Source organism: Sus scrofa, chromosome 7 (genome assembly GCF_054392235.1).
Source record: "Sus scrofa isolate SSC_HxYL_T2T_F1_AM1 chromosome 7, Sscrofa_HxYL_maternal_Yorkshire_Landrace_v2.0, whole genome shotgun sequence".
Classification (NCBI taxonomy): domain Eukaryota; kingdom Metazoa; phylum Chordata; class Mammalia; order Artiodactyla; family Suidae; genus Sus; species Sus scrofa.
The window spans coordinates 43,734,117-43,759,568 of record NC_139389.1 but is presented as its reverse complement, the minus strand read 5'-3'; the positions used below and the strand labels follow the sequence as shown (position 1 = coordinate 43,759,568).

Below are 25,452 nucleotides of genomic sequence, written 5' to 3'. Positions count from 1 at the left end.
ATGATATCACTTAAAAGTGGAATCTAAAATATGGCACAGATGAACCTCTCCACAGAACAGAAACAGACTCACAGACATAGAGAATAGACTTCTGGTTGCCAAGAGGGAGGGATGGACTGACAAGTTTGGGGTTGGTAAATGCAAACTGTTAAATTTAGAATGGGTAAGCAATGAGGTCCTGCTGTACAGCACAGGGAGCTATATCCAATCACTTGGGATCGAACATGATGGAAGATAATATGAGAAAAAAAATGTGTATATATGTATAACTGGGTCACTTTGCTGTGCAGCAGAAAGTGACAGATCATTATAAATCTAGTATAATAAAATTTTTTTCAAGGTTTAAAAAAATGCCATAATGAATATTCCTGAACAAATCTTTTTTTCACGTGTATCAAATCTGGATTGACTTAGGAATGAAATCACTAGGTCATAGGTAAGCACATCTTCAGTTTTACTGGCTAGTACCAGAATGCTCTCCAAAGCAATCCCATACCAATTTCATTCCCACCATTAGTGAACGGGAGCTATCTTTGGCTCTACATACAATGGGATGAGTATAATTTGGGGGGACCAATCTGATGAGTGTGAAATTGACCTCCCCCAAGACTTCCATGTGTGGGTGAACATTCTTTCCACATACTTATTGTTCTACAGTATCACTGGAGCATTAAGATGGCATGTGCACGCTTTGAAAAGCCAAAAGCATTTTCCTTTTCATTTATAAAAGCTTGAACAAGTTGGGTAGTATTTCATCACTTCTTCACGAGGAAACTTGGAGAGGGAGGAAGAGCTGTGGCCGGAGGAGAGGAAAGACTTCCTTGGCAAACTGGCTTTGAGATGGAATTTTTTTTAATGAGTCACAACAGTGGAGATGAAGCCTGTGAAGCAGAAATTCCAACAATCCCCGGGCAACGTGGGAAAGGCACTTCTGTGGACCTCGTCAACACTGTTCAGGGAAAGTTCAGAAGGTTTTCATTGTTCCCTTTACCTTTAAGGCCCAACTACGTGGACATCACAGACACGCTCAAGGAACCCCCAGGAACCATCTGTCCCTCCTCCTGCTGCTGACGCGCCGTGGCTTTACCGGCCCAGCAGATGAAACTGCGCCTCTAATCACAACAGGAACTTGGAAGGAGATGCCACAGCTTCCTCACATTCCCAAACACTCTTAAATGGAATCTAATTTTTTCAGCTCTGAGCATCTCCCCCTCATGGCACAGATGACGCAGAAGAGCATCCTTCTAGGTCCTTCCTCAACAACACTCTGAGCAACATCCCCTGTCCCAGCACAAGGATGGATCAGCCAGCCTGGAAGTGCATGGGGGCAGGGAACATGCCTTACTCAGCTCCAAAGTTCCAGCAGGCATTTAACTTATGCTTCTTAAGGGAAGGAATTTCTTCCATATGAAATTGTCTTTTCCAAGCTTTAAGAACAGAGTAGTCATGGACACAAACATGCTCCGGGTGTAAAAGTCGTCCACCTGGAGGATGCTTCTTTTCCGCCTTCCCTGACAACCCTCATTGCAAAACACTCTTCCCTCCTCCATATATGGACCAGCACGACATTGTACTTCATATTCCAGTGGAAAATAAAGCATGCGGCCGATAATACGACCTAGATTTATGAAGTAGATACTGTGTTTCTAGGCACTGCTCTAAGTATTTTTATAAGTTTTATTTTTTGTCCTCACTTGGGGTGGGGGGTAGGTACTATTATTGTCACCATTTTATAGATGAGGAAATTGAGTCTCAGGAGAATGAATTCTTGCCCAAGGCTGCAATTCTAACAACAGGTAGAATTTGAATTTGGATCCCAGTAGTCTGACCCCGGAATGTGCAGAAGAAGCCACCATGCTATACCAAAGATACAGCGGGACACCCACAAGCCCCTAAATATTCCCTGTTGTTGTTCTGGTGCAAATGCAGCTGTGGGCTTAATGAGAAATTAATTAGCCTTTGCATCCTTATCTTTGACACCCACATCGAGTCCCTAAGACCTCCAAGAATTTGCTGATTCCTCCCTTGCTTATTAATAAAAACTCCCAGTCACATGGGTTGCCATAGACACACTGATGTCTCACTTTACGAGAGTGGAGGCAGGGGAGTCAACTTTGCTCACGGATTCATCCCACAGGACCTGCCCCAGCACATGGCACCTCCCACCGGTGCTTCACAATAGTTGTCAAACCACCACAACCATCAACAACTAGGAATTACATAGCACTTCACGGCATATTGAACATGGTTCGTGCGCCCTGCATCACAGACTCACTCTACTCCTATACCCTGGGCATCACTGTCACTTCTACTCCACACATGGTTAATATGAGGCTCAGAAATGCTAAGTTGCTACATCGCTTACCTAAGCCCGTTCAGCTCATTAGTGGATGGTTGAAATTCAAACCTAGATCCTGACATCAAATTCCATGATGTGCTGGCTATTCATTAAGTTGATCCCTTTTATCCTCTGTTCTTTGTGCGCCCGCACCCCCCCCCCCGCCACGCACACAACGGATTCTCTTTCTGTACCAGTGGAATAGGAGTCAGAGCTAAAAAAGAGGATAGAATCTAATCTCTTACTCTATGAACTATGAGTGAGTGAGTGAATGAAGCACATGGATAAATGACATACAGTCAGCAAGTGTTCCAGGAGTGCTAACTCTGTGCCCATCACCGGGTTAAGTGCCATAAATACCAGCCCCAGTCTGGCACAGCCCCATACTTCTAGAAGTTTCTCACCTGTTGGCATATGCATCTCAATGGGAGCGGGGTCTGTTCAAAGCAACTCACTTTGTCAGAGGCCCATTTGAGCAGGGAATGGTGTGCAGAGGGGAAGAAGAAAACCAGGCTGTGTGGTATAAAGAGAGGAGACTAGAAGCGCATTGCATCAGGGCAAAGTCCGGACAGACCGCGTACTGAAAGGGCTCAAAAGTGCCTCTGCAGTCCCACTGACCAGGAGAGCGAGGAAGCGATGTCCAGTCAGGCTTCCAGGCAGTGAGTGAAGCTGGACCGTCCCCATTTATGCCTGCTTCCCCAGCGTCTCACCCAGTTAGCGCCCCTTTCACTTTTGAAAGTGTCCTGGTTTAGACAGTAAATTACATGGTCACCCTTGCCTTCCAGGAAACTGATGACTTTCTCCAGCAGTGCCTGGGCAGGAAAAAAAACAATCTGACCTCCCGAGATCATCGGGTTGCTGTATTTCTGCTCCCTCTTACAGACCTCTTCCCAGAGCCACTAGCCCCAGCAGGCCCAGGTTCTAGGGGCCGGCCCCCAACATCTGTGTCTGTGTTTCTCTCCGGTGTTAGCACTGGAGTCAAAATGACTGACGACCAGATCCTGAAATGCACAAGTGTTCGATGCAGGCACATCTGTTTCACATCCGGACTCTGCCATGTGAACTTAGGCATGTTATTCGACTGTGCTGAGCCTCGGTTTCCCCATCTGCAAGAGGGCATGAGGGCACTCATCTCGTGGAATGGTTGTGAGGATTTGGTGAAGGAGTGGAAGTGAAACACTTGGCACAGTGCCTGGACCATCCCTCGGCAGGCTTTCGAGAGCACTCGGATACCAAGAGCATGGAGGGTACGCACAGTTCAGGAATCCCAGGCCTCCAGCCCCTACCCTACACCAGGTTGGAACAGCTTCTTCATCTTTACAGAAAACGGAAAACATGGTACCACCACTTCATAAGACTCTTCGGCACTGTCTCCCAAAGCTGAACATACGCATTCCCTGTGACCGGGGTGTTCCACTCCCAGGAACACACCGACAGAAAAGCACTCGTATCTCTGCCTGAGAACAAGTGCACGAGTGTTCACAGCAAGGCTACTGACAACAGCCCCAGACCTGGAGACCACCCACACGCTCACCTGCAGAAGAGTGGATGAGGAGCGGGTGGTCCCGTGATGGAATACTACCTCCACGACAGTGATCTACACGACGCTATGCTGAGCAAAAGCAGACACACACAAATGAGGACACACTATATGATTCCATTTACACAAAGGCCACGCACAGGTGAATTTCATCTTTGGGCTTCAAGTCAGGATTATGGAAAGGGAGTAACCAGAAGGGGGCGAAAGGGACTTCTCAGGGCAGGGGAGGTGGGGACTTTGGAATACTATGTTTCTTCAACTGGATGCTAGTTACACAGGTGTGTTTGATGTGTGAAAACCCATTGAACTATATGCTTATAAACTGTATTTTCTGAATCATGTTGAAGTCTAATGACTTTTTTTTTTTTTTTTTTTTTTTTGCTTTTTAGGGCCACACCTGCAGCACATGGAGATTCCCAGGCTAGGGTTCTAATTGGAGCTACAACTGCAAGGCGAGATCTGAGCTGCATCTGTGACCCACACCACAGCCCATGGCAATGCCAGATCCTCAACCCACTGAGTGAGGCCAGGAATTGAACCCGCAACCCCATGGTTCCCGGTTGGATTCTCTTCCACTGCGCCATGACCAGGAGCTCCTAAAATATAATTTTACATAATTTTTTTAGTAGAGCGTTGAACAGACTAAGTAGGCAGCAGAGTTAGCAAAGGCAGGGGCATATTTTACTTGATAAACGTTGGTTGGGCCCCAGCTCTGTGCCAAGCATTGAGCAGGATGCGGGGCCAAGAGAGCCTGTGAGACTTAGCCCCTGTTCTCTAGCCCCATCTCCATCACCGTCATCTCAGTCCTCAACATCAATCAGCATCGCCGTCTCCATCAGCATCGCGTCTCCATCAGCATCCCCATCATCACTAGCACTTCCTAGTGCTCAGTACATGACAGCCATGGTTTCAAGCATTATTTTTTTTCTCTTTACTGAATCGTGCATTAACATTATACCCCATTTAACAGACCAAAAAATTAAAGCAGAGAGAGAAATAACTTATGCAAGGCCACACAGCTGGCAGGAAGTGGAGGCAGAATCTGAAGCCAGGGCCTGTGCTCTGACCCCCAGCTTGATAGGCAGAAATCGGGTCTGTTTATCAGCTCTCAGCCCCACCATCCACAGACATCAATAACATCCCCCCTGTTCAGGGGGGCGGTGATAGTAAACTATCGACTGAATGTCTTGGAAAGGCAGAGGCAATTCCTAACTCTCTGGGCAGCTGCCAGCCTGGTGTCTCATGATCAGGATCAGGCACAGACTAATAAATACACTGAAGGAAATTTTTATAAAAGAAGAGTTAAAATGGCTTGGCCTTTGCTGTACAGCATAGGAACCCCTAAACAAAACGCGAAGACAACCCACAGAATGGGAGAAAATATTTGCAAATAAAGTGACTAACAAGGGATTGATCTCCAAAAAACACATGAAAAGATACTCAACATCACTCATTATTAGAGCAATGCAAATCAAAACCACGATGAGGTACCACCTTACACTGGCCAGAACGGCCATCATCAAAAAAAAGCTACAGACAATAAATGCTGGAGAGGGTGTGGAGAAAAGGGAACCCTATTACACTGTTGGTGGGGATGTAAACTGGTGCGACCACTGTGGAAATCAGTATGGAGATTCCTCAGAAAACTAAAAATAGAACCACCATTTGATCCAGCAATCCCACTCCTGGGCATCTATCCAGAGAAAACCATGACTTGAAAAGATGTATGTGCTCCAGTGTTCATGCAGCACTATATACAATAACCATGACATGGAAACAACCTAAATGCCCATCGACAGGGGAGTGGATAAAGAAGATGTGGCACATATACGCAATGGATTATTACTCAGCCATAAAAAGGAAAGAAATAATGGCATTTGCAGAAACATGGGTATACCTAGAAATTATCGTGCTAAGTGAAGTGAGTCAGGGAGTGAGACACCAACGTCACATGCTATCACTTACATGTGGAATCTAAAAAAAGGACATGATGAACTTCTTTGCAGAACAGATACTGACTCACAGACTTTGAAAAATGTATGGTTTCCAAAGGAGACAGGTTGGGGGTTAGGGGGGATGAGCTGGGGGTTTGGGATGGAAATGCTATAAAATTTGGTTGTGGTGATTGTTGTACAACCATAACTATAATAAAAATGAGTTAAAAAAGTGAAAAAACAAAGATAAAATAAAATGGCTTGGCCTTTCCACCGCCCAAATTCCACGGGAACTCTGAATTTGCTTCAAATGAACTTCACCACTGCCTCTGGCACCATGGGAATACTAATGGATCTTCCCCCATTGCCCAGGACTCCCTCCCTTCCCTCGCTGCCAGATTAGGGAACCCGAAGGCTGGGGGGCCGTGGTGTCTCAGAGGAAGTGAGGGAGGGAGCGAGTGTTGACACTGACCCCTGGAATGTGGTCAGATGTTAGCGGTCAGTTTTGGGTCCCCGAGTCTGGCACACTGAGAATCCATCATGCAGGCAGGCTTTGCTCTGGCACTTGGGCACACAATCAGTGTATACAGCCCAGAAGGCGGAATGTTTGATACATAGCACCCAATAATACTTCCCTTGCTTGGGACAAAGCAGTAAGAAACAAACTCCCTGTAAGAAGGAATGCAATCTGGCAGAGAGACGCAGGCAGGCATGATGTGAACACAACACAGAAGGATGGTGGCTCCCAGGGGATCATGCTTCCAAGCAGATACACCCACTCCCCTCAGCCTGGCACTGGGGCTTGGGGTGGGGAGAAGAGGCCCATGCAAACTTGGCAATAAAGTCAAAACACTGGCTCAGCCTTCCCAGTTAGGGCACAGCTCTATTGGGAGAGAAATCAATTGGGTCTTGCCTAGAAAACACACAAGGAGTTCCCATTGTGGCTCAGCAGTAATGAACATCACTAGTATCCATGAGGACAAGGGTTCAATCCCTGGCCTCACTCAGTGGGTTAAAGATCCGGCATTGCCACGAGCTATGGTATAGGTCACAGATGCTGTTTGGATCTGGCATTGCTATGGCTGTGGGGTAGGCCGGCAGCTGTAGCTCCAATTCAACCCCTAGCCTGGGAACCTCCATATGCCGTGGGTACGGCCCTAAAAAGAAAAAAAAAAAAAAAAAAGAAACAAAGAAAGAAAACACAAAAGAGCACAAGAAAAAAAAATGCACTTTTTCATATTCTGACATAGCCACCAACATTCTCTGGAAAATAACAGGCTCCTGCAAATCAATTTCAGGCAAAATGAGTAAAACAATTGGGGCAGGCAGAGGGTTATCAGAAGGGTTCTTGGAGTCAACCTCCCATGGGAAGGAGGTCCAGGCAGGAGACAGCACTGGCCAGAGGGAGAAGCAAGCTGCCACGCAGCCTCCATAAAGGCGTCAGCCCAGCACAGGGGAGCCCTGAAGCTGGGATGCCCTTTAGGATTTCCCCTCCTGGGGACAGAGGGGCCCCACTGGTCACTGGATGCAGGCAAACCTGGAAGGAGAGACACAGGTGGGGCAACTGTCCTTAGCTGAGACAATTCCAAAGAGGGTTGTCCACTACCAGCCTTGCCTGCTGCTGAGCTTCAGTCCTGCAGGCAGCCTGGGTGGACCCCAGTCAGCCGATATGAGTGTAGGGTGCACACATCTGACTATTAGCCTGCTTTGCCTCATCCGAACTGTTCTCCCAATGCATCAGTCCTGGATGCTTCCTCTGCTCTTCCTGCATATTCAGTGACCAAGGAGACCCAGGGAGGGAAGACTGAATCTGATGAGAAGGAGGGCGCAGCCCTGGACCTGACTCACAACAGCTCACAACAGGAGACAATCAAGGACCACACCCAGCATGTAACCAGAGCCAGAATGGTCACAGGCTGGGTACATCAATCACTCAGCTTTCCTGGGTGATGGATGCTTGTTGGGTCAGATTCAGCAACCCAAACTGGTGATCATCTGGAATGAAACCACATTTAATAACTGATTTAAAAAAAAAAAAAAAAACCTGGTCACAAGAATGGCATGATCTCAAACACTGAGAGCTGTGGGTATCCAGGCGTAAAGCAATCAAACAAATAGAGTCCCATCCCTCGTGGGGATGACCTTGACAAATGGTCAAAGGGAAGAGAAAGATGCTGCAGAGTAATTCCATTTCAGTGAAAAACCCACGCTCAGAAAACAAGCCACTGATATACCTGTATACACACCTGTTGTATTTGTGAACAAAGAAAAAGATAGGGCAGGATTCAGTCTAGGCAATAACATGAATTCCCAGGGTGTGGGGGAGGGGTGGAGATGCTCTTGATTTTCGGCTTGTCATTGTATCTCTGCAGGATATGGATTCACTTATATAAGCAAGAGAGAATTACTTCCATAATTTTGAAAAATCGAATAAAAAGTACATTTAAAAAAATTATCTGCATGGGGCCATGTGCCTAGGAGGGACCTATATAAAAATACTATTTCATTCCCGCTCTTCCTACCCCTCTTAGAAATCAGCTCCTGATTGTCCATTTGGGGTTACTCGAAAGGAATGTTTCATTTCAGGCTGAGATTCTTCTGTGCCCTCTCTTTAATCACTGGGAAAAAAAACCATTTTAATATTATTCCACAGATATTATATATTTGCCACCAATGTAAGTCGGCCTTGAAAAATCTATAAAAAATTATCTAGCACATTCCGTAGGCAAATGGCAATGCTGTGAATTACCTGCTGTTTGCTATTATCCGTGACCATGCCTCTCTCTGTTTCTGTGCTAATAAGAGCCAACCCTCCCAAGCCAAGTCCCAATTATCTTGGCACATATACGTGAAAAGCCCAGAGAAGCCAAAACCCAACTTTTCACCACATCTGCTGACAAGAAGTCAACAGTTGGTTTTAAGTTTCTTCCATTTTCCCTGTCCCCGGGCTACCCCTTAGGAGAGGTGTTCCAGAGGGCAGGGACCACAGCAGTGCAGAGGGATGAGGACAGCAAAAAATCCCCAGAGTCTACAAACTGGATCACCGCCTCTATCTGGTGGGCTCTGGGGATTTCCTCCAGCAATCCCATCAGCACCTGGGCAAGCCCACTCATTCCTCAAGGATTAACCATCGAGTTGTCAAAATCATTGGGTTGAATCCAAGATCTTATCCTTGATCCAAAACAATCAAGGTATTCAAAATAATATTCACAACTATGAATAAAATTCAAAAGATTCAATTTGGCATCAAATTCAATTTGGCATAAAATTTTCAATATAAGAATCAATCAAGAGTTAATTTTTGAATTCTCCAAATTGTTCCATTGAATCAAGGGTCTGATCAACACTGTGTGGCTACCAGGTGTGGCTTCTACAATGCAATTTGACTTTGATGAGCTCCAAACATGTAGAAAGCCAGCTAGAGACTCAGTCCTTCCTTGACTGCAGTGCAACGTGTTAGGTCAGGGTAGCGTGGAGGAAGGAGTGGCCGAAGGGACCTTGGGCAAGAAGGGGCTGCCTGAGCAAGGCTGGCAGGACAAGGAGCCCAGGAAGAGGAGGACTGGGGAAGGACTTTTTTTTTTCCTTCCTCTTTTTTGGGCCACAGGTGCTGCATATGGAAGTTTCCAGGCTAGGGATCAAACTGGAACTACAGCTGCCGGCCTACACCTCAGCCTTAGCAATGCCAGATCCAAGCTGCATCTGCGACCTACCCCACAGCTCATGGCAACACCTGATCCTTAACCCATTGAGCAAGGCCAGGGATCGAACCCACATCCTCATAGATACTAGTCTGCTAAGCCACAACGGGAACTCCCTGGGGAAGGGCCTTTTAGGGAGAGGGTGTGCAAACAAGGGGCACAGAGGTGGGGCATATTTGGGGCGAGATCCAGCACAGTAAGAACTAAGTGAACCCTGAGGGATGATGGAGGTTGCCGCAGACACAGCAGTCAGCCCCATAGCAGCAGGACTTGCACTCGGGGGCCTGACCTTTGCAATCTCCTATCTCAAAAGGATGCCTTTTACCTCTGAAACCTCACATCAGTCTTTCTTCCTCAATCAGCTTACAATTTTCTTTTTCCCTACCACATTCCTCATTTTGTTCGTGATCCCGGATTTAGACTTTTAGCTTTCCTTCCAAGTGGTTAATTGCCAGCAACTACAACCGCCACCATCATAGGAGTTGCTGACGTTTGCTGAATGCTTACTCCAGGCCAGGGGCTGGCGATCTTCACAACTGTTGGAAATTATAATAATTCTGGCTCGGGTCGTCAGTGTCAGAAAGTGAGACACGTGGACAAAGAGAAATCTCGACAAAGCTCTTTACTTCTGCAGAAGGGCGTGGGCACTCCACAAAGTGTGCATGCTGAGAAAAGGACCCTCCCCTATTTATCCCTAACACAGGTGATGTACCTGTCCCCTTCCCATCAGTCAGGTCAGGGCACACACTCTTACTGGTTGGCTAATTTGAAACAAATTGTTACTGGGAGAAGAGGGAAAGGGGAGGGGTGGGGGTCGCAGGAAGGCGAAACCGGAGAAAAATGGAGTAACCAAGATTTCCCTTGTTAGAAAAGACATTGTTACTTTCCACACAACCATCCTTCAAGGTCCGTGTGATTTATCATCATCCCCATTTTTCAGATGTAAAAAAACTGAGGCTCAAGAGAGGTGAAATAATGTACAAGAGGCAAGTGATGGAGCCAGGATTCCAACATTGGTCCGTCTGATTCGAGAACCCATATTCTTGACTGCCATGCAGTAAGGACCCTCCCCCTAAGCCACACTTGCTCTGTTCACTCTGAGAGCCAGGGCAGGAGCCATCAAACCCGTTCTGTGAAAGGGCCGGACAATAAATATTTTCACCTCTGCGAACCACGCAGCCGCTATTACAACACTCAACTCTGCCATTTTCACATGAAAGCAGCCACAGACCACACATAAACAAACGGCACGGCTGTGCCCCCATAAAACTTTACTCACACAAGAAGGTGACTGGCTGAATTTGGCTGCTGAAATTGTTGGCTCCTAATCCATAGTAGTTTGTTCACTCATTTGGCCATTGTTTACTGAGGGTTCCAGGCTCTGGGTTGACTGAGATGCACACTGGTCTCCACCTCCCGGAGCTTAAATCCTAGCAGGGGGCTGGGCATTTGTTTCGCCTCTGGATGATCCCCTGATTGCTAACCTTGGTCCTCTCCACACTTCTCTTACACCCATGGCTCTCTGTCCACTTACACCTCAGATCACCTGGGGAACTGGCGGAACGGTCAGTGCCTGGGCCCCTTCTCGCCCAAATAGCCTGCCTTCTACATGTTTGGAGCTCATCAAAGTCAAATTGCATCGTAGAAGCCTCACCTGGTAGTCAATTAGACCCTCGATTCAACTCAGATATGCTAACTCAAAGAGTCTGGAGCAGAGCCCAGGAACTGATCCTTCTACAGCCTCCCCAGGTGAGGGGTCGTGACCACTGCTTGGGAGCCATTCGCCTCCCGTTTCTTTCACATGCTGTGTGAGACATGGGAAGCCCTTGAGCCCCTCTGTATACGCTGTACCATGTGGATGATACCAATCTCACAGGATTGTCACGAGGATGAAATAAGGGCACCTGCTCTTCCAACTGTTGGCTGTTACGCAAACATCAGGTACTATCGTCATGGCACCATTATTATTCTGTTTTAGGGATAGGTCCTGCCTTGGTGATTTCCCTCCCAAGTTTCAACCTTGATTCTCTGGACCAAGGCAGTGTTTGGGATTTCTACAAGGAGCTCTGTGGGTAGCTGACTAAGAGCGCAGGTTCATGGGTGAATGAGCTGGTGGTCCTTCCTTTATGCCAATAGAGCATCGCATGGGGGTGCCACTGGTCTGGCATGGAGAGCACTGATCTGTGCCCACTTTTATATTGAAGGTCTCTATTGCCAGGCTGAGATAGTTGACTCGTGAGCACTGTCATGAAGACGTGAAAAAGTGGCATATTTACTATGACTCGGGGTCAAATGTCCAAAGCCATGTACTTTCATGAGCTCGGAACCAGAAAGGGAAGGGCATTACTGTTTTGCCAAGCACTGACCAGTGTGCTAGTCCCTTCCCGTGCAGGATTTCATCTTCAGAACAAGCCTGGGGAGTGAGAATACCTCTTATTCTCATTTGACAGAGGAGGAGACCCAGAGTGGTGGAAGAGCTTGAGACCTGAAGGTTCCAGAACTCAAACCTGGGTCTCCTTGTTTCTGGAGCCCTTTGTATGGACCCACGGGACATCCTACAAAGAAGACGGCTCCTCTTCAGTCAGAATTCAAAGGGCCACCAAGCTGCCAAAAGCTTTTCTTTTCTTTTTTTTGGAGGGGAAGACCCAGAAAGAGCCCCACAACACCTGCTACTGCCATAGTCGGATAAGCCTCACGCAGCCCTGGCCTGAGGATACACAGGTCCAAAGAATAGGCATTTCCTCCCTGCACAGTGTTTTCATGGTGCCGTTTTATAACCTCATAATGAAACAAACAAACAAAAAAAAACAAACAAACCAAAAAAATGTGAGGAGAGAGTTCGGAGAAAAAGACACTGCCAGCACTGAGGAATTCACTGACCCCCTTGAGATCTGGGCCATCTCAAAAGAAGTTGGCCACTGGCTGAGCCTCTTAAAAGCCGAAAAGTCATCCCAGGCCATGGTTAAAGAGAGAGCTTGAACAAAACAGAAACAAATGTGATCTTCAAAGTCTTAAATGTCAACTTGAAGGATAACTTAGAAGCTCTGAGATGGGCCAGGAGAACCTGCAGCTGCTCTCTCCACGTCAGACACTCCTTCTGTCCTTTGGATCAGCCACATCAGGCCACCAGACCAGGGAGGGGCTGCCTCCCCGGCCCTTACCCACCAAGACGCTCATGGAGGGCTGAAGCTTCCTTTTTTTTTTTTTTTCCTTTACAGCCCAGCAGACTCTCCCTGCTCACTCTGACCTGAGCACCCCGGAGAAGCAGTGATGGCCTAACCAGCCTTTGACCCCAGGCTCCTCCGTCCTTGGGTCCTTGATCTTTTGGCGCCAGCCCCACTCCACCCCCCAACTCCCACCACACACATTCAACCGGCTCTGCTGGCCTCCTCCTCCTCCCCAAGAACTCAAACACGCAAATGGCTTCCAGGTCAGATACTCAGGATATGCCTAACGCCCCCTCCCACCCCTCAGGACAACGGGCCAGCCATGCTCCTGGACAATCGCCAGGGGCCACCATTTCTAAAGGGAGGAAGAAGTAGGATGACCTGGACCCTAGAAATTCCACCCACTGGCCTTCAGTCACGGGAAACACGGAGCCAGCTTTGGGGAGAGGTCCTTTGCACACCATGTGGGCGCCTAATGGCTGAAAAACTCGGAAACAAAATTAGCAGATTCCCTGTAGAAAGGGTCTACAACATTGGAAGTTCCGTTTTCATCCCTTTGCATAACCTCGTTTTCGAGACCACCCTGTGAGGCAAAGATCATCGTCATGTGACAGGTGAGGAAGCTTCACCTCGGAACAAGTCACGAATCCCCAGTTACTGTCTCCCAGGGCACACCCCTCCGATGTCCACACTCTTCCCCTTGCGCCTGGCTGCGTCTGACATCCAGAGCTGAAGGACACAGGGTCCCTGAGCACAGAGGCTCTGGCTGTGGAGATGTAGAAAGTCATCTGCTGCCAAAGCCACGGACACCCTCCAAGAGGGTCTTTCTGCCAAGTGCCTCTGCCCCTTCTGGGGAGCCTGAAGATGCTCCCTCTCTAAGTACCCTGACCTCAGAGGTGACCACAGAGCCAGCCTGAAGCTTGAGCTCATAGAAGGGCCAGTGAGGAGGCTTCCATATCAGCCCCAGTGGCCTGAGAACCCAGCCCAGTCCTGAAGTTGGCGACATGGCCCCCAGAGCAAACTCAAAAGGGTCAGGATTCCACTGACCCTCCAGAGAGGGTGATGAAAGAGGTGAAAGCCTAGTTCTCAGCCTTAGTTGTCCCCAGGAGGTCCTGTGCCAGAACAAGAGGCCACCCTAGACTCCCAGATGGGTCCCCTCCAGCCCTGGGTCGTCAGCCTTCTACTGTAAATGGTGGGAATGCTTGGTAAAGTTTAAATTGCTACTTTCATGGGCTCCATGGTAACAAAGGAGCCAGCCTCTCGGGTGATCTCTGCACTCCCCAACCACCCACACCTCTTACCCCACTCCACCCTTTTCATCTCTGGATCCAAGGCCCTTCAATAATGGGGAAAGTTTAATTTGTTTTGTGCCCTCCCCCCCCAAAAAAAACCCTTTGAGGGCAGGGGCTTGAGAAAGAAGAATGGGGAGAGGACATGTTTCCGTAGACAGCTGTAGGCTGTAGTCTTTAAACCTCTCCACACCCACCAAAGCCAACCCCCCGCCCCCTCAGGCTTCCGACTGGTCCCGCCCTCACTGCCTCCCCAGCCTTAAATCTCCCGGACTCTCCAATGCCCAGGAGAAGTTTCTCTCCTCTTTTTGTCCTGATGGGGAAACGAGCATTCCCTCCGCATCTGAGGATCTGGAGGAAGAGCTCTGGAAACTCAGCTAGGAGTTCGGCACCAGCGCATCCAACTACCAGGGAGCAGGACAATAATAGCACAGTTTTGTTTTTGTTTTTTAATTAAAAACAAAAAAGGAGAAATGGGGTTGAGGCAGCTCCCAGAGTAACTGAGAAATGGCCGTTTAGGCTTCCATGCCTGAGGCCATGACTCCCCAGCCCCAGTCTCTAAGGCAGAACCAGGCGCCTCCACGTGCATCTCATGCATCATTGCAACGCATCTCGTGGGTACCCAGCTGCCCCTGTTCACACCCACTTTGGTTTACATGCAGCCCCGGAGCCAGAGTTCTTCCTTCTTCACTGCGCTCAAGTGGAAGGCAGACTCCTGAAGTTAAAGGAGCCCATGGCTGACACTGCTCAAGTCTTTTACAGCTCTTCCCTTGGGGTCACTTTGTATAATTTCTAAAATCCTTCCCAAATCTTGAACTTCCTGTGGGGCCGTTTTTCTATCCAGATTTCCTCCCTGTCCCTTTCTTTTATTCTCCCATTTTTCTAGGACGCAGGGAGAGCCCAGTGATCTTCCTCCCACCCAAACACTGTAGGTGGGTTCTATTGCAAAATACAAAAGCAGAGACTCAGCTAGGATGAAGCTGACAAGGGCTCTCTTTGTGACCACCACTGGTTTGTGGAGCAACTATTGACACCCAGTGCGTTCACTAGGCACTCGGCAATCCTGGGCCGGTGGAGCCATGCTGCTCCCCCGCCCCAATCCAGCATAATTCCCCAAGTCCAAGGGAAAATCCGTTCCCTTTTCCAGCCAACTTTTCAGAGAAATCCAAGACCCTGACACCAAACTCAGAAGGGTGGGGGGAGGGGGGGACAAACACAAAACTTGAAACTATTTAAAGATTGGATATTGCTCTCTCCCCCTTGAGGCTTCAAGAAAATCCTCCAGGGACTCTTTCCTGGAGAGAGGTGTGAGTTTTCCTTCCCACCTTCCCAGGAACTTTGCAAATCCACCTACAGGGCTGTGGAAAAGTGGCCAAGGCAGAGAGAGAAGAGTTAAATCAAGCCCAGACCTCAACAATCTGTGTTCAATTTTGATAAAAATCTCTCTCCCTCTCCCCCACCACCCCCCTTCCTCCACCCCACTGCTCAGACATGTCTCTTTATGTTATGAGCTTGCATCTTGTTTGGGGCACAGAGGCGCCCCAGAAAACCCACCAGGGGCCCCACCATGGGCACATGTGGCAAACACATCCATCCCATGCTCCCTCCTGCAGGGTTGGACACAGAGCCTCAGCGTCCTGGCCACCACCGCAGCCTCCTCCTCCCCCTTACAATTACCTGCCTCCAGACCAGATCCTTCTTTCCCCGTTAAGTCAAAGCCACAGTACCTGGCGCTGTCAGGGCCCCAGCCAGGCAGACGGATGGGCAGCAGCCGCAGGTGCGAGGATCCCCACTCAGGACTCCTTTCCTAGGATGCTCGTTCCAAGATCCCACTGGCTTTGAGAGCAAGAACCTCCGCGCTCCCTCTACCCTGCGTGCTGGCCAGGGGCCCAGCTTGCAAGTGGGAGCTGGGGGCTTGTAAAGAGTTAAACCAACCGAAGGAAGGCACAAGCTGAACCGGCAAAAGCCACCACCAAAAAGTTGTCAGTTTGAAGCGGGGAGAGGGAGGCCCCCGCACCGGCTCTGTTTGTCCGCTTGTGACAACAAGGAATCAGATTTCAAAGCCACAAACAAACATTTTTCCAAAAGTTTTCCAAAGATATTTCCTGTGTCCAGATGTGCCCGTCCAGTAGACACACACACGCAAATCACACCCATCCGCACAGACACGCACGCAGGCCCCCGGGAGCCCCACTCAAGTGCCCTCGGCGGCTCCCGCAAGCGCTTTGCAGAAACAAAACAGGCAGCCCGCGGGGCCGCTGCCTTTCCCATCCCCGTTCGCCGCCTTAGGAAAGAAAGTAGAGAAGTAGGAAAGTGCCCCGGGAAGCTACCCACGGTGCCCCCCCACCCCGACCCAACTCCCCCATGCCCTCGACGCGAGGAGGAGAGCCAGGCAGCCGCACTTACTCCGGAGACCCCATGGTGCATCCGCCGCTCCCGCAGCCCCGCGCCGGCTGCGCCCCGCTCCTCGCCCGCCGAGCTCGCCGTATTCCGACCGGAGCCTCGCTGCTTCCCCTGGGCCGGCCTCGCGCCCTCCCGCCCCGCTCTGACGTCAGGCGTCTTGGAGCAGGGATATTTATGGCAAGGATACTCTGAATTTTCCCTAGGTAGAGTTCTGATTGCAGTTCCTTGGGATTTGTAATTTTCACACTTTCAGACAGAAAGCAGGGGCGGGAGGAAGGCAGAGCGCAGCCGGCCGGGCGAGGCAGACAATGAGGGTAGCTGTTTCCAGCTCTGGCAAGGAGCCTTCTCAGGGCTCCCTCTGTTTTGGAAACATGGAAGGGTCAAGCGGCAGAAGTGGTGACCCAGGCGGTGGGTTTCCTCGCTCCTCCCCTGGTCTGAGACGGCTGGGAGGGCGGGTGCTGGGGTGGGGGAGCCCTCTCCTGCGACCAAGTCCCTGCATGGGACACGATGTCCCAGGAAGATGCTAGGGCAAGAAAGGAGATAAATCTGGCAGAACTGAACAGCTAATTAGAAGCCCTGGTCTACACTCTAACAGCTTTGCCGTTTCTTTGGGAGTGGGTGCGTTTAAAAAAAAAAACAAACAAAAAAAACCCAGTTTATTTTTATTAAATTATGTTCCACACTCCCTGCCTCTGTATAGCTTTTCCAACTCAGTACCAGTCAATTCATCTTACTTCATTGCTTACGTACAGAGTTTGGGCCATTTACAATAGCTCTTATTCATACTTTTAAAAATTGCTTTTAATTTTTTCTTCCCCTTAAATGTGATTGTGCTCCATCTCCCTGTCTGGACTGGAAATTGCCAGTCAAGAGCAACCGTCTCCTCCGTGACTGGCACGGTCCTCAGCGTGAGTATGGATCTTTGTCTCTCTTCCTCCGCCCGCCCAGGAGTGAGCAAGCAGATGGCGCCCACACCGGGTGATGACCCTGTCGAATTTTCTAGGTATTCAGGTCTGGATTCCTATGGTCATCTGTTTCTCCATCTAGCTGAAGATGAAGCTGCTTTGGGAAAGGACTTGGTTTAAGGTTCATTCTTCCAGAACTGAGAATCCATCCTTCCCAAGGATTGGAGAATGAACTGAAACATCATATTCATAAGATGCAAATCACCTGTGCAGTTAGAGAACATAAGCCTGGAGGTATTCAACTCCCCGTCAAGGAGAAGGAGCACAGAAAACCTCACATCGTCACCAAAACAACACAACTCTAGTGAGCTCCCCGTTAGCCCCGATGGGGTAAAGGTATGGGTGTGACTTAAGCATAGTTACAGGGCAGCAAGGGACCCAGGGACTTGGAATGTGTTTACCCCTTTGGCAGCAGCTGGTTAGTGCTGATTGCCAGAAGGAGCCAAGTCTTGAGGCTGGGCCTCTTGGTGGGAGACAAGCCAAGATGTTTTGGTTCAAGCCACAGAAGGCTCAGAGCCCTGCTGTTTGGTCACTGTCAAGGTGCCCCCCCCCCCAAGGATTGTACCCCACTGAACTGCCACATCCCTCCACCCCCTTCCTCATAGCAAGGTTCCATCGGTAAGGGGAGCTCGGCTCTGCAGTGGACACTGCACACTGGCTTCCAAAAGCCATTGGCAAACCCCTTCTCCCTTCCTCAACTAAAGAAACAAAGTCGACATTATTCACCATCCCAGACTGGGTAGCTAGAGGTAGCTGTGAAACCCAGTTCTGGCCGGCGAGATTGGCATGGAGAAGGCAGGGGTCACCCTTCACAAAGACTGTTTAAGGAAAAGCATCAGATGGCATGTCCCTTCAACCCTTTAACATCCCCGATTTCTCCTTCCCTCTCTCTTAGGACATAGATAGGAAGCCTGGAGATACAGCAGCCATCTTGCAACCTTGAGAACCAAAGCCACTCACTTAAGGAGGGTGGAGCTGAAGCCCTAGATGACATCCATAAGTGGTGGAACTTCCTCAGACTTCTGTGTTTAATCACTCAGTGAATTTTATTACATTTATAGTTGTACAATGGTCATCACAACCCAATTGTATAGCATTTCCATCCCAAACCCCTGGCGCTTCCCCCACCCCCAATCTGTCTCCTTTGGAAACCGTAAGTTTTTCAAAGTCTGTGTCAGTATCTGTTCCGCAAAGAAGTTCATTGTGTCCTTTTTTTAGATTCCATGTGTAATTGATAGTGTATGATATTGGTGTCTCACTGTCTGACTAACTTCACTTAGCATGATAATTTCTAGGTCCATCCATATTGCTGCAAATGCCATTATTTCTTTCCTTTTAATGGCTGAGTAATATTCCCTGTGTATATGTACCACATCTTCTTTATCCACTCCTCTGTCCATGGACATTTAGGTTGTTTCCATGTCTTGGCTATTTTTCCTCCAACTTCTCGTCAGGTGAGAAAAATAAATTCTTACGTGTTCAAGTTGTAACAGGTGAGTCTTGTGGTTTTTACAGCCTGATATAATCTTACCTGATGTACTTCCATCAATTCACCAAAACATAATATTGGGACAATTCCTGAGCATTAACTTACAAGTAGGACAATTCTTTTTAACCTGGTACTGACATCATTCTTTATAGTTTTAAAGTCTATTCACATATATCTCCTCTGAACCTTACAATTTGGGCAAGTATCACCAATAACCTCCATTTTTTAATATAAGAAGGCAGATTTGATAAATATCCTGCCCAAGATTATGCAGTCAACACATAAGGGACCCTTGGACCCTAATCTAGTTCTTCTGCCTCCAATTCTGTGTATTTTCTACAACACCTTTAATAACAAAGCAACAACAAAGTCCAGTGAAGAATCCTTATTCCTCTTAAGTTGGCATCAATTCTGTTTCATTCAACCAAGAGGAAAGGGATTGAAAGTAAACTCTGCAACTAGAGAGTGCCACAGCTCCTTTGGGGAATTAAGTCCAGCCTGTTGTCTCCCCTTCACCTTACAGCTATCCTTTGCCATCCTAGCCTGAATTCCCCAAGTTGATCTTTTGAAGGTCACATGGCTTGTATTTGACTCTGGCCTTGGCCCTCTTTATTGCCACATCCTTAGAAATGCTTAGAATAGCCCTGTCTTGAGACACTGCCCTCTTTCAGGAATGTCTCCCCTTGTGCAGCTTCTCTTCCTGGTCCTCCTTTCACCTGGATGTTGGTGTTCCCCAGGGATCTGTGGGCCTCCATCCTTCTCCGGCCCATCCCTTACTTTCCTGCGAATTCCTCCTTATGAATTCCACCCCGGGCTCTGCGACTATCTGGGAAAGTCACTCATTCTCTCTACGCCCAAATCGACATTCCCAGCACCATTTTCCCTGCAGATGTACTCCTGCTTTTCCAACTCTTTTTGGCTATACTGCCCAGCATATGGCAAGCAGTACATAAGTGGTATCTATTGTTTCGGCCGCACCCATGGCATGCTTAAGTTCCCAAGGCCAGGGATCAAACCTGAGCCAAAGGATTGATGACAATGAATGCTTAACCACTAGGCCACCAGGGAACTATAACAGTATCTATTTTTAATTATTATTGTAAAAAATATATGCAGGAGAGTGACTAAAGCCTAAGAGCGTTTGGGGATTGACTCATTTCTAGGATCATAAGCCCTGATGTGACCATCCTTCCCTGGAAGTCACGCCACAGACCAGTCTGCTTGTCTACAGTCATAAGGAAACCGAGTGCGATCAATGGCTGTTAACAGGAGCTGACCAGATAGAAACGAACTGGTAGAGCTAATGAGAAACAGAATATCCTCGGTAACTCCTCTTAGAATTTAGAATATCCTCATTAACTTATTCCAGGCAAAGTGAGAGAAAGAAAGGGATTAAAGATGAGGTGAATAGGGCCAGAGACTTAGAGGTGGTGGGTGGGGGAACACGAGGCAGACTGAACAGGGGAGATGAGGCCGTGCACCAGGATATTCCAGGTCTGGGAGAAGGGCCTTTCCTCCCTCCCCAGGTGAACTTACTCAAGTTCTGTTGGGAAGAGCAGCAGGTGAAGCTTATACAGACTGTGGCTCTCAATGCTAAAGAGGTTGTTTTTGAGGTAGATGAACCCTAGAGGGTCCATAATGTGGAAGGACCCTCTTTATGAGATGGGTTCCCTTCCAAGATCATCTGGTTCACCCCTATCCCCAACCGCGTCACTTGCAGCACCCTAACGTAGTGGGTGGTAGTCTGCCAGTCTCAAGGCCACGGGCTGGATGGGGCTCCATCTTTCTTCCCCTGTCCGTCACCTGCATATCCCAGGAATGTTCCCTGAACATGCATTGCTCATCCAGAAAATTCTACCTGCTCACTGAGGGAGCCTCAAATAGTTCAGCAAGCCTGTCCCAGCTTCCAAAGCCAACCACGCACTTCCAAGACCCATCCAACTTGTAGGAGAAATAGGCTTCGCAGAGGTCCCTCCTTGCTCACTTCCCAGAGCTCCTAGTCTAAACTGCACAGACCACTCAGCGAAGACCTTGTGAAGGAGGATGAGAATCCCATGGGTAGGTCATCCAACCAAGGTGATGATTAACATACCCCTTGCCCCTCATTTACTGACACAGGCTAAAGATGATGCAGAGAATCAGGTGTTAGAATCTGAGACCCTGGTTAATACCCAGCCTTACCTCTCACTGCTGTGTGCCCTCAGTACAGCAGGTAACCTTCTGAAGCTTAGAGTTGGTGATGATTAATTTTATGTGTCAACTCGCTGGGCCACGGTGCCCAGATATTTGATCAAACATTATTGGGACTTTTTATCTCCACTAGACAAAATGCATTAAAAAGTAAAACTCAAGGAGTTCCTTGAATCATGGCTCAGTGGTTAACGAATCTGACTAGCATCCACGAGGATGCAGAGGTTCGATCCCTGGCCTTGCTCAGTGGGTTAGGGATCCAGTATTGCTATGTACTGTGGTGTAGGTTGCACAGGCGGCTTGGACCTTGCATTGCTGTGGCTGTGGTATAGGCCAGCAGCCATAGCTCCAGTTCAACCCCTAGTCTGGGAACTTCCATATCCTGTGGGTGCAGCCCTAAAAAGCAAATAAATGAAACTCAAAAAAGCCCATTATTTGGGATGTTTCCATGAAGGTGTTTTTTGGATGAGATTAACATTTAAATTGGGGAACTTCTATTATGAGGTGGGTCTCATTTAATCAGTTGAAGGCTATAATATCACAAAGGCTGACCTTTAGGATTCAGCCAGCAGATGACCACCAGACTCAAATTGCAATTCTTCCCTGGATTTACAGCCTATCTCCTCAGATTTGGGGTTCACCAAGCCTCCACAATTACATGAGCCAATTCCTTAAAATCTATCTATTCATCTATCTATCCATCAACACACACACATCCTATTGGTTCTGTTTATCTGATGAGTCTTGACTAATACAGTTTATCAATAACATGAAGAAGAACATTCCACCCCAAAGGATGGTTGACAAGTTTCAATGAGGCAAATGGATTGGAAGTCCCTACTTTGGTGAGTTCCTCAGAGACTGGGGAGGAAGAGACTGGGGAGGAAGAGACTGGGGAGGAAGAGTTCCTCAGAGACTGGGGAGGAAGAGTTCCTCAGAATTGCAAAGTCTCTCATCCCACCACTGAGGCTGTTGGAATCCACCTGCTGACCCCCAGGTTCTGCTCAGGGAAGGGCCACACACTGTATCAAGGGAGTTGGTCGTGCCTAGAGGGCAGAAGAATCTTGTTCTAAACTGGGCCCAGTTCAGCACAGACACATGACTCATCAGGTGTTTTGATCGCGGGCTCTCACTTACAATAAGGGATGTAATTGCCGTTGATTAGAACAGGGCTCCCAGCCTCTCACTATCTGACAGCGACTTCTAAGGACACAACTAAAGAAAGAAGATCAGAGGTACCACAACTTCTTCCTGACAAGGACCTGTCAATAGGCCATGAACTGCTTGAAGATATTTCAGGTTCTCATGGAGGTGTGGGGTTGTAGGAAGCCTTCAGAACATGGCATCAGAAAAGTCTGGTTTCTAATCCCAGCTCTGGCTCTTGCAGCTGAGTAAGAGCATCATTTAGCTTCTCTGGAAAAAAAATATGGAGTAATAGGAAGACCAACCCACGGTGCCAGAGTGAGGACTGAACTACAGAATGTTTGCAATTGTGGATGGTCATTATTCGTCCATGCCTCTTCCTCTCCTTGCCCTTCTCCACCCTTACCCCACAACTGCTCTTCTGTTAGTTAATACCCAGAATGCACTTAACATTAATGTACAATTCACCAGGTTCCTGGGATCCAGCTCTCTGCAGACATCTTTCCCCGCAGTGAATAAACCTCCCCTGTCTCAGACATGACCACACCAAATAGGCAGCGAATGGAAAATTGCCCCCATAAAGCCAGTCTCCTTCTGAGGCACAGGACTGCATTTTTGAGAAGCCTTCTCAGGTTGTCTGCAGCGGCTTTGAGGGTCAGCTCTGCTGCCATCCCTACGTCAAAACCCTGAGTGTTTAACCACAAGACATACAATCCTGGGGCGTGATGGTGCTGCCTGCCCTCCACCCCCCACAGTGAGGGTGGCCACACGTGTGTCTAATCTGGTATGTGCCCCCATCTTGGCAGAGGCCAGTAAGGCACTGCACCTGGCCAGATGTGGGACAGAGTATTGCATGGTGTGCAGGGTACTTGAGTGGGTGGGAAAGGGGGTGGAATTCCCAGCCCACATAAACAGTGTGTGATTAGAGCCCAGGGTCACCAGGCTGGGGAAAGCCATGCCCACTAGTAGCCACAGCTGCTTATGTTATTTTTGGAGGCAGAGACCTTGCAGTCAGGGCTGAATACTGACTGCCATGATAGTCCCATTTTCAGTTGCCCAAAACCCTTTGAAAAATAATGCTCAGGGCTAAGTGTTCCACTCAACTTCAAGGTGAAATTGTATTTTGAAATGTATTTTGAGAGAAAGGAATCTTCCCAATTGATCTACACTGAAAACAGAGTCATACACACACACACACACACACACACACATTTTTCTTTGTTGAAAAATAATTTGAGATGGCTTACAATCTTCAGGTCTATGCAACTTCAGGCTGGCATATATATGTATTTGCCACTGAGCAGGGATTGCAGGAAGACTAAGGGACATCAGGAGAAGCATGACACGTTTCATCAGTTGGTGGTTTTGTCTTTTAAAGGAAAATATCTTACAAATGGTAAAGTGATGATGTTAAGAATCTGCTTTTAATTACCACTCAGTAACTTGGCAATCTGTTTTACCCCATTCATTTCTTTTGGAAAGTTCTCTGCAACTCATCTCTTCAGCTGTGTGTACACAATCGCACACACAGAAATAAAGAGAAAACCCACCCCGGCTGCCCTTGGAAAGAACAAGGACATTTGCACATCTAATGAATCCTCCTGCAGATATTCATGAGCACAGATTTTCAGACACTGGGGAGTTTCATAAACACCAAATAGGCTTGTTTGATTGATGCATAGATGTGGTTTGGGACTCTAGCACAGGGACTTTTTCTTACTTTCTTTAAAAAAAAAAAAAAGGAGTAGCAGAAGCAGCAGCAAAGAAATCCTTCTCAAATGCTACTTATTCACTTAGCCTGCTGAGTCTCAGGCACATTGGTGGTAGGCCCTAGAGTTGCAAAGGTGCATTTGATGAGTGTGTCCATCAAAAATTATTCAATTTAGTGGCAGGACCATGCAAGAAAGTTCAACTACCTGCAGGTTAAAAAAAAAAATAAATAAAACCCCGTGAAACGTCCAGAATCACTATGGTCAGGAAGAGGTAAAGGACAATCATATGCTGCCCGCCTTTGGATAAAGAAGAAAATACCTTCCGTCTCCACCAGTACCTTCCAGGCAATGTTTCCAAAATGTGTTCTATAAAATGCTAATCCCTTTAAATGTCTGGCCAAAAAGGCTGGGGGGGAGTGTTCCTCAGGGTCAAATAAGTTTGTGAAAACTATATATTCCACCCCCCACCCACCCCGGAATGTCACAGTGCCGATGAACAGAGTGAAAGTTCTGGGAAGGCCCACAGCAAAAGAGAGCTGCCTAACTTTGTTCAGCATAGTACTACCCAAAGCTATTTCCTCCCAGGACCCATTTTTCACATAACATCTATGAACATCCCGTAACTTTCAGAAACATTGTTTAGTCTGAAGGGGACCAGAAGAAGTCTCTAAAAATAAACACAAGTGTAATGGGATGCTGAATTGGAATTTTTAATGAGGCAGCAAGATACAACAGATAAGAAATTCTAAAATAACGTTTCAGAGTGAGAAGCCAGTTTTCAAAAGGAAATATCTGGGAACTGGTTTCACATCTCCAAAAACTCCTTTCTGTAAGAAGAACTGGAAGTGTGGAAGTTGAGAAAGAATGCAGTAGGAAGATTTCTCTGAGATGCCCGCACCAGAATTCCTTCTCTTCATCCCCACAGTGAGAATGGCTTTAAGGGGATGACTCAAGGACCTCAATAAGTGCTTCCTAAAGTTGGGGACTGTGGTGTCAGACTCCAGCCTGGAAATCTAGATGGCAGGAGACAGATGGTAAATTGACTTGGTGGTGGATCAAAGGAGAGTAGTTTCTTTATTGGGAAGGCTGGCACTCTCTGCACTTGCAAGGACAAGAATTAATGTGTTTCCTGAAAACCATATGTGGGCCACATGGGAGAGAAAGGGAGCCAGGATATTTAGATCTTATCAAAGAGGACTACCTGGAAGAATTATGGAACCAGAGTATCAACAGTGGCCACTGGAAAATGGTAGTACAGAGTGGCTACTGGAAAATCAACTAAATGGGAGAATATTAACTGAAAGAAGAAAATGCACAGCCTATAACATAGGAGTTGCAGTTGGAGGGACCCAATTCAATAGTCTCTGAAAAACCCACCAAATGCCTCATAGGGAAAAAAGTCTGATATATGCAAACCATTTTGCAACCACAGTAGCCATGTAAAAGTGTCTCTGTGGAAAGGGGCACTTCCAACTATGGCTGACTAAGGAGATCAGCAAAACTTATCCCTCCAAAGCAACTGTAAGTCTGGATTAAATGACCAAAAACAACCACTTCAGCACTATAGAAATCAACTAGAGGCAT

The 25,452-nt window shown here is 47.8% G+C and overlaps 2 protein-coding genes across 15 annotated transcripts in view; one reads left to right on the top strand and one right to left on the bottom strand.

Annotated features, from left to right (window-relative positions):
* Positions 1 to 25,452, top strand: part of MOCS1 (molybdenum cofactor synthesis 1) — a 918,787-nt gene that overhangs the window by 145,244 nt on the left and 748,091 nt on the right. The window lies entirely within an intron of this gene.
* DAAM2 (dishevelled associated activator of morphogenesis 2) overlaps positions 1 to 25,452 on the bottom strand; it is a 159,337-nt gene that overhangs the window by 110,219 nt on the left and 23,666 nt on the right. For 4 of the 14 annotated variants that reach the window (XM_084967980.1, XM_084967992.1, XM_084967987.1 and 1 more), the window contains exon 1: positions 16,373 to 16,470. The exons of 6 other annotated variants lie outside the window; for them this stretch is intronic. The gene's annotated coding sequence lies outside the window, so the exon portion shown is untranslated. Of the gene's footprint in view, positions 1 to 15,693; positions 16,471 to 25,452 lie in introns of those variants that run through there. 4 more of the 14 variants (XM_084967982.1, XM_084967989.1, XM_084967997.1 and 1 more) reach the window with 2 other exon arrangements.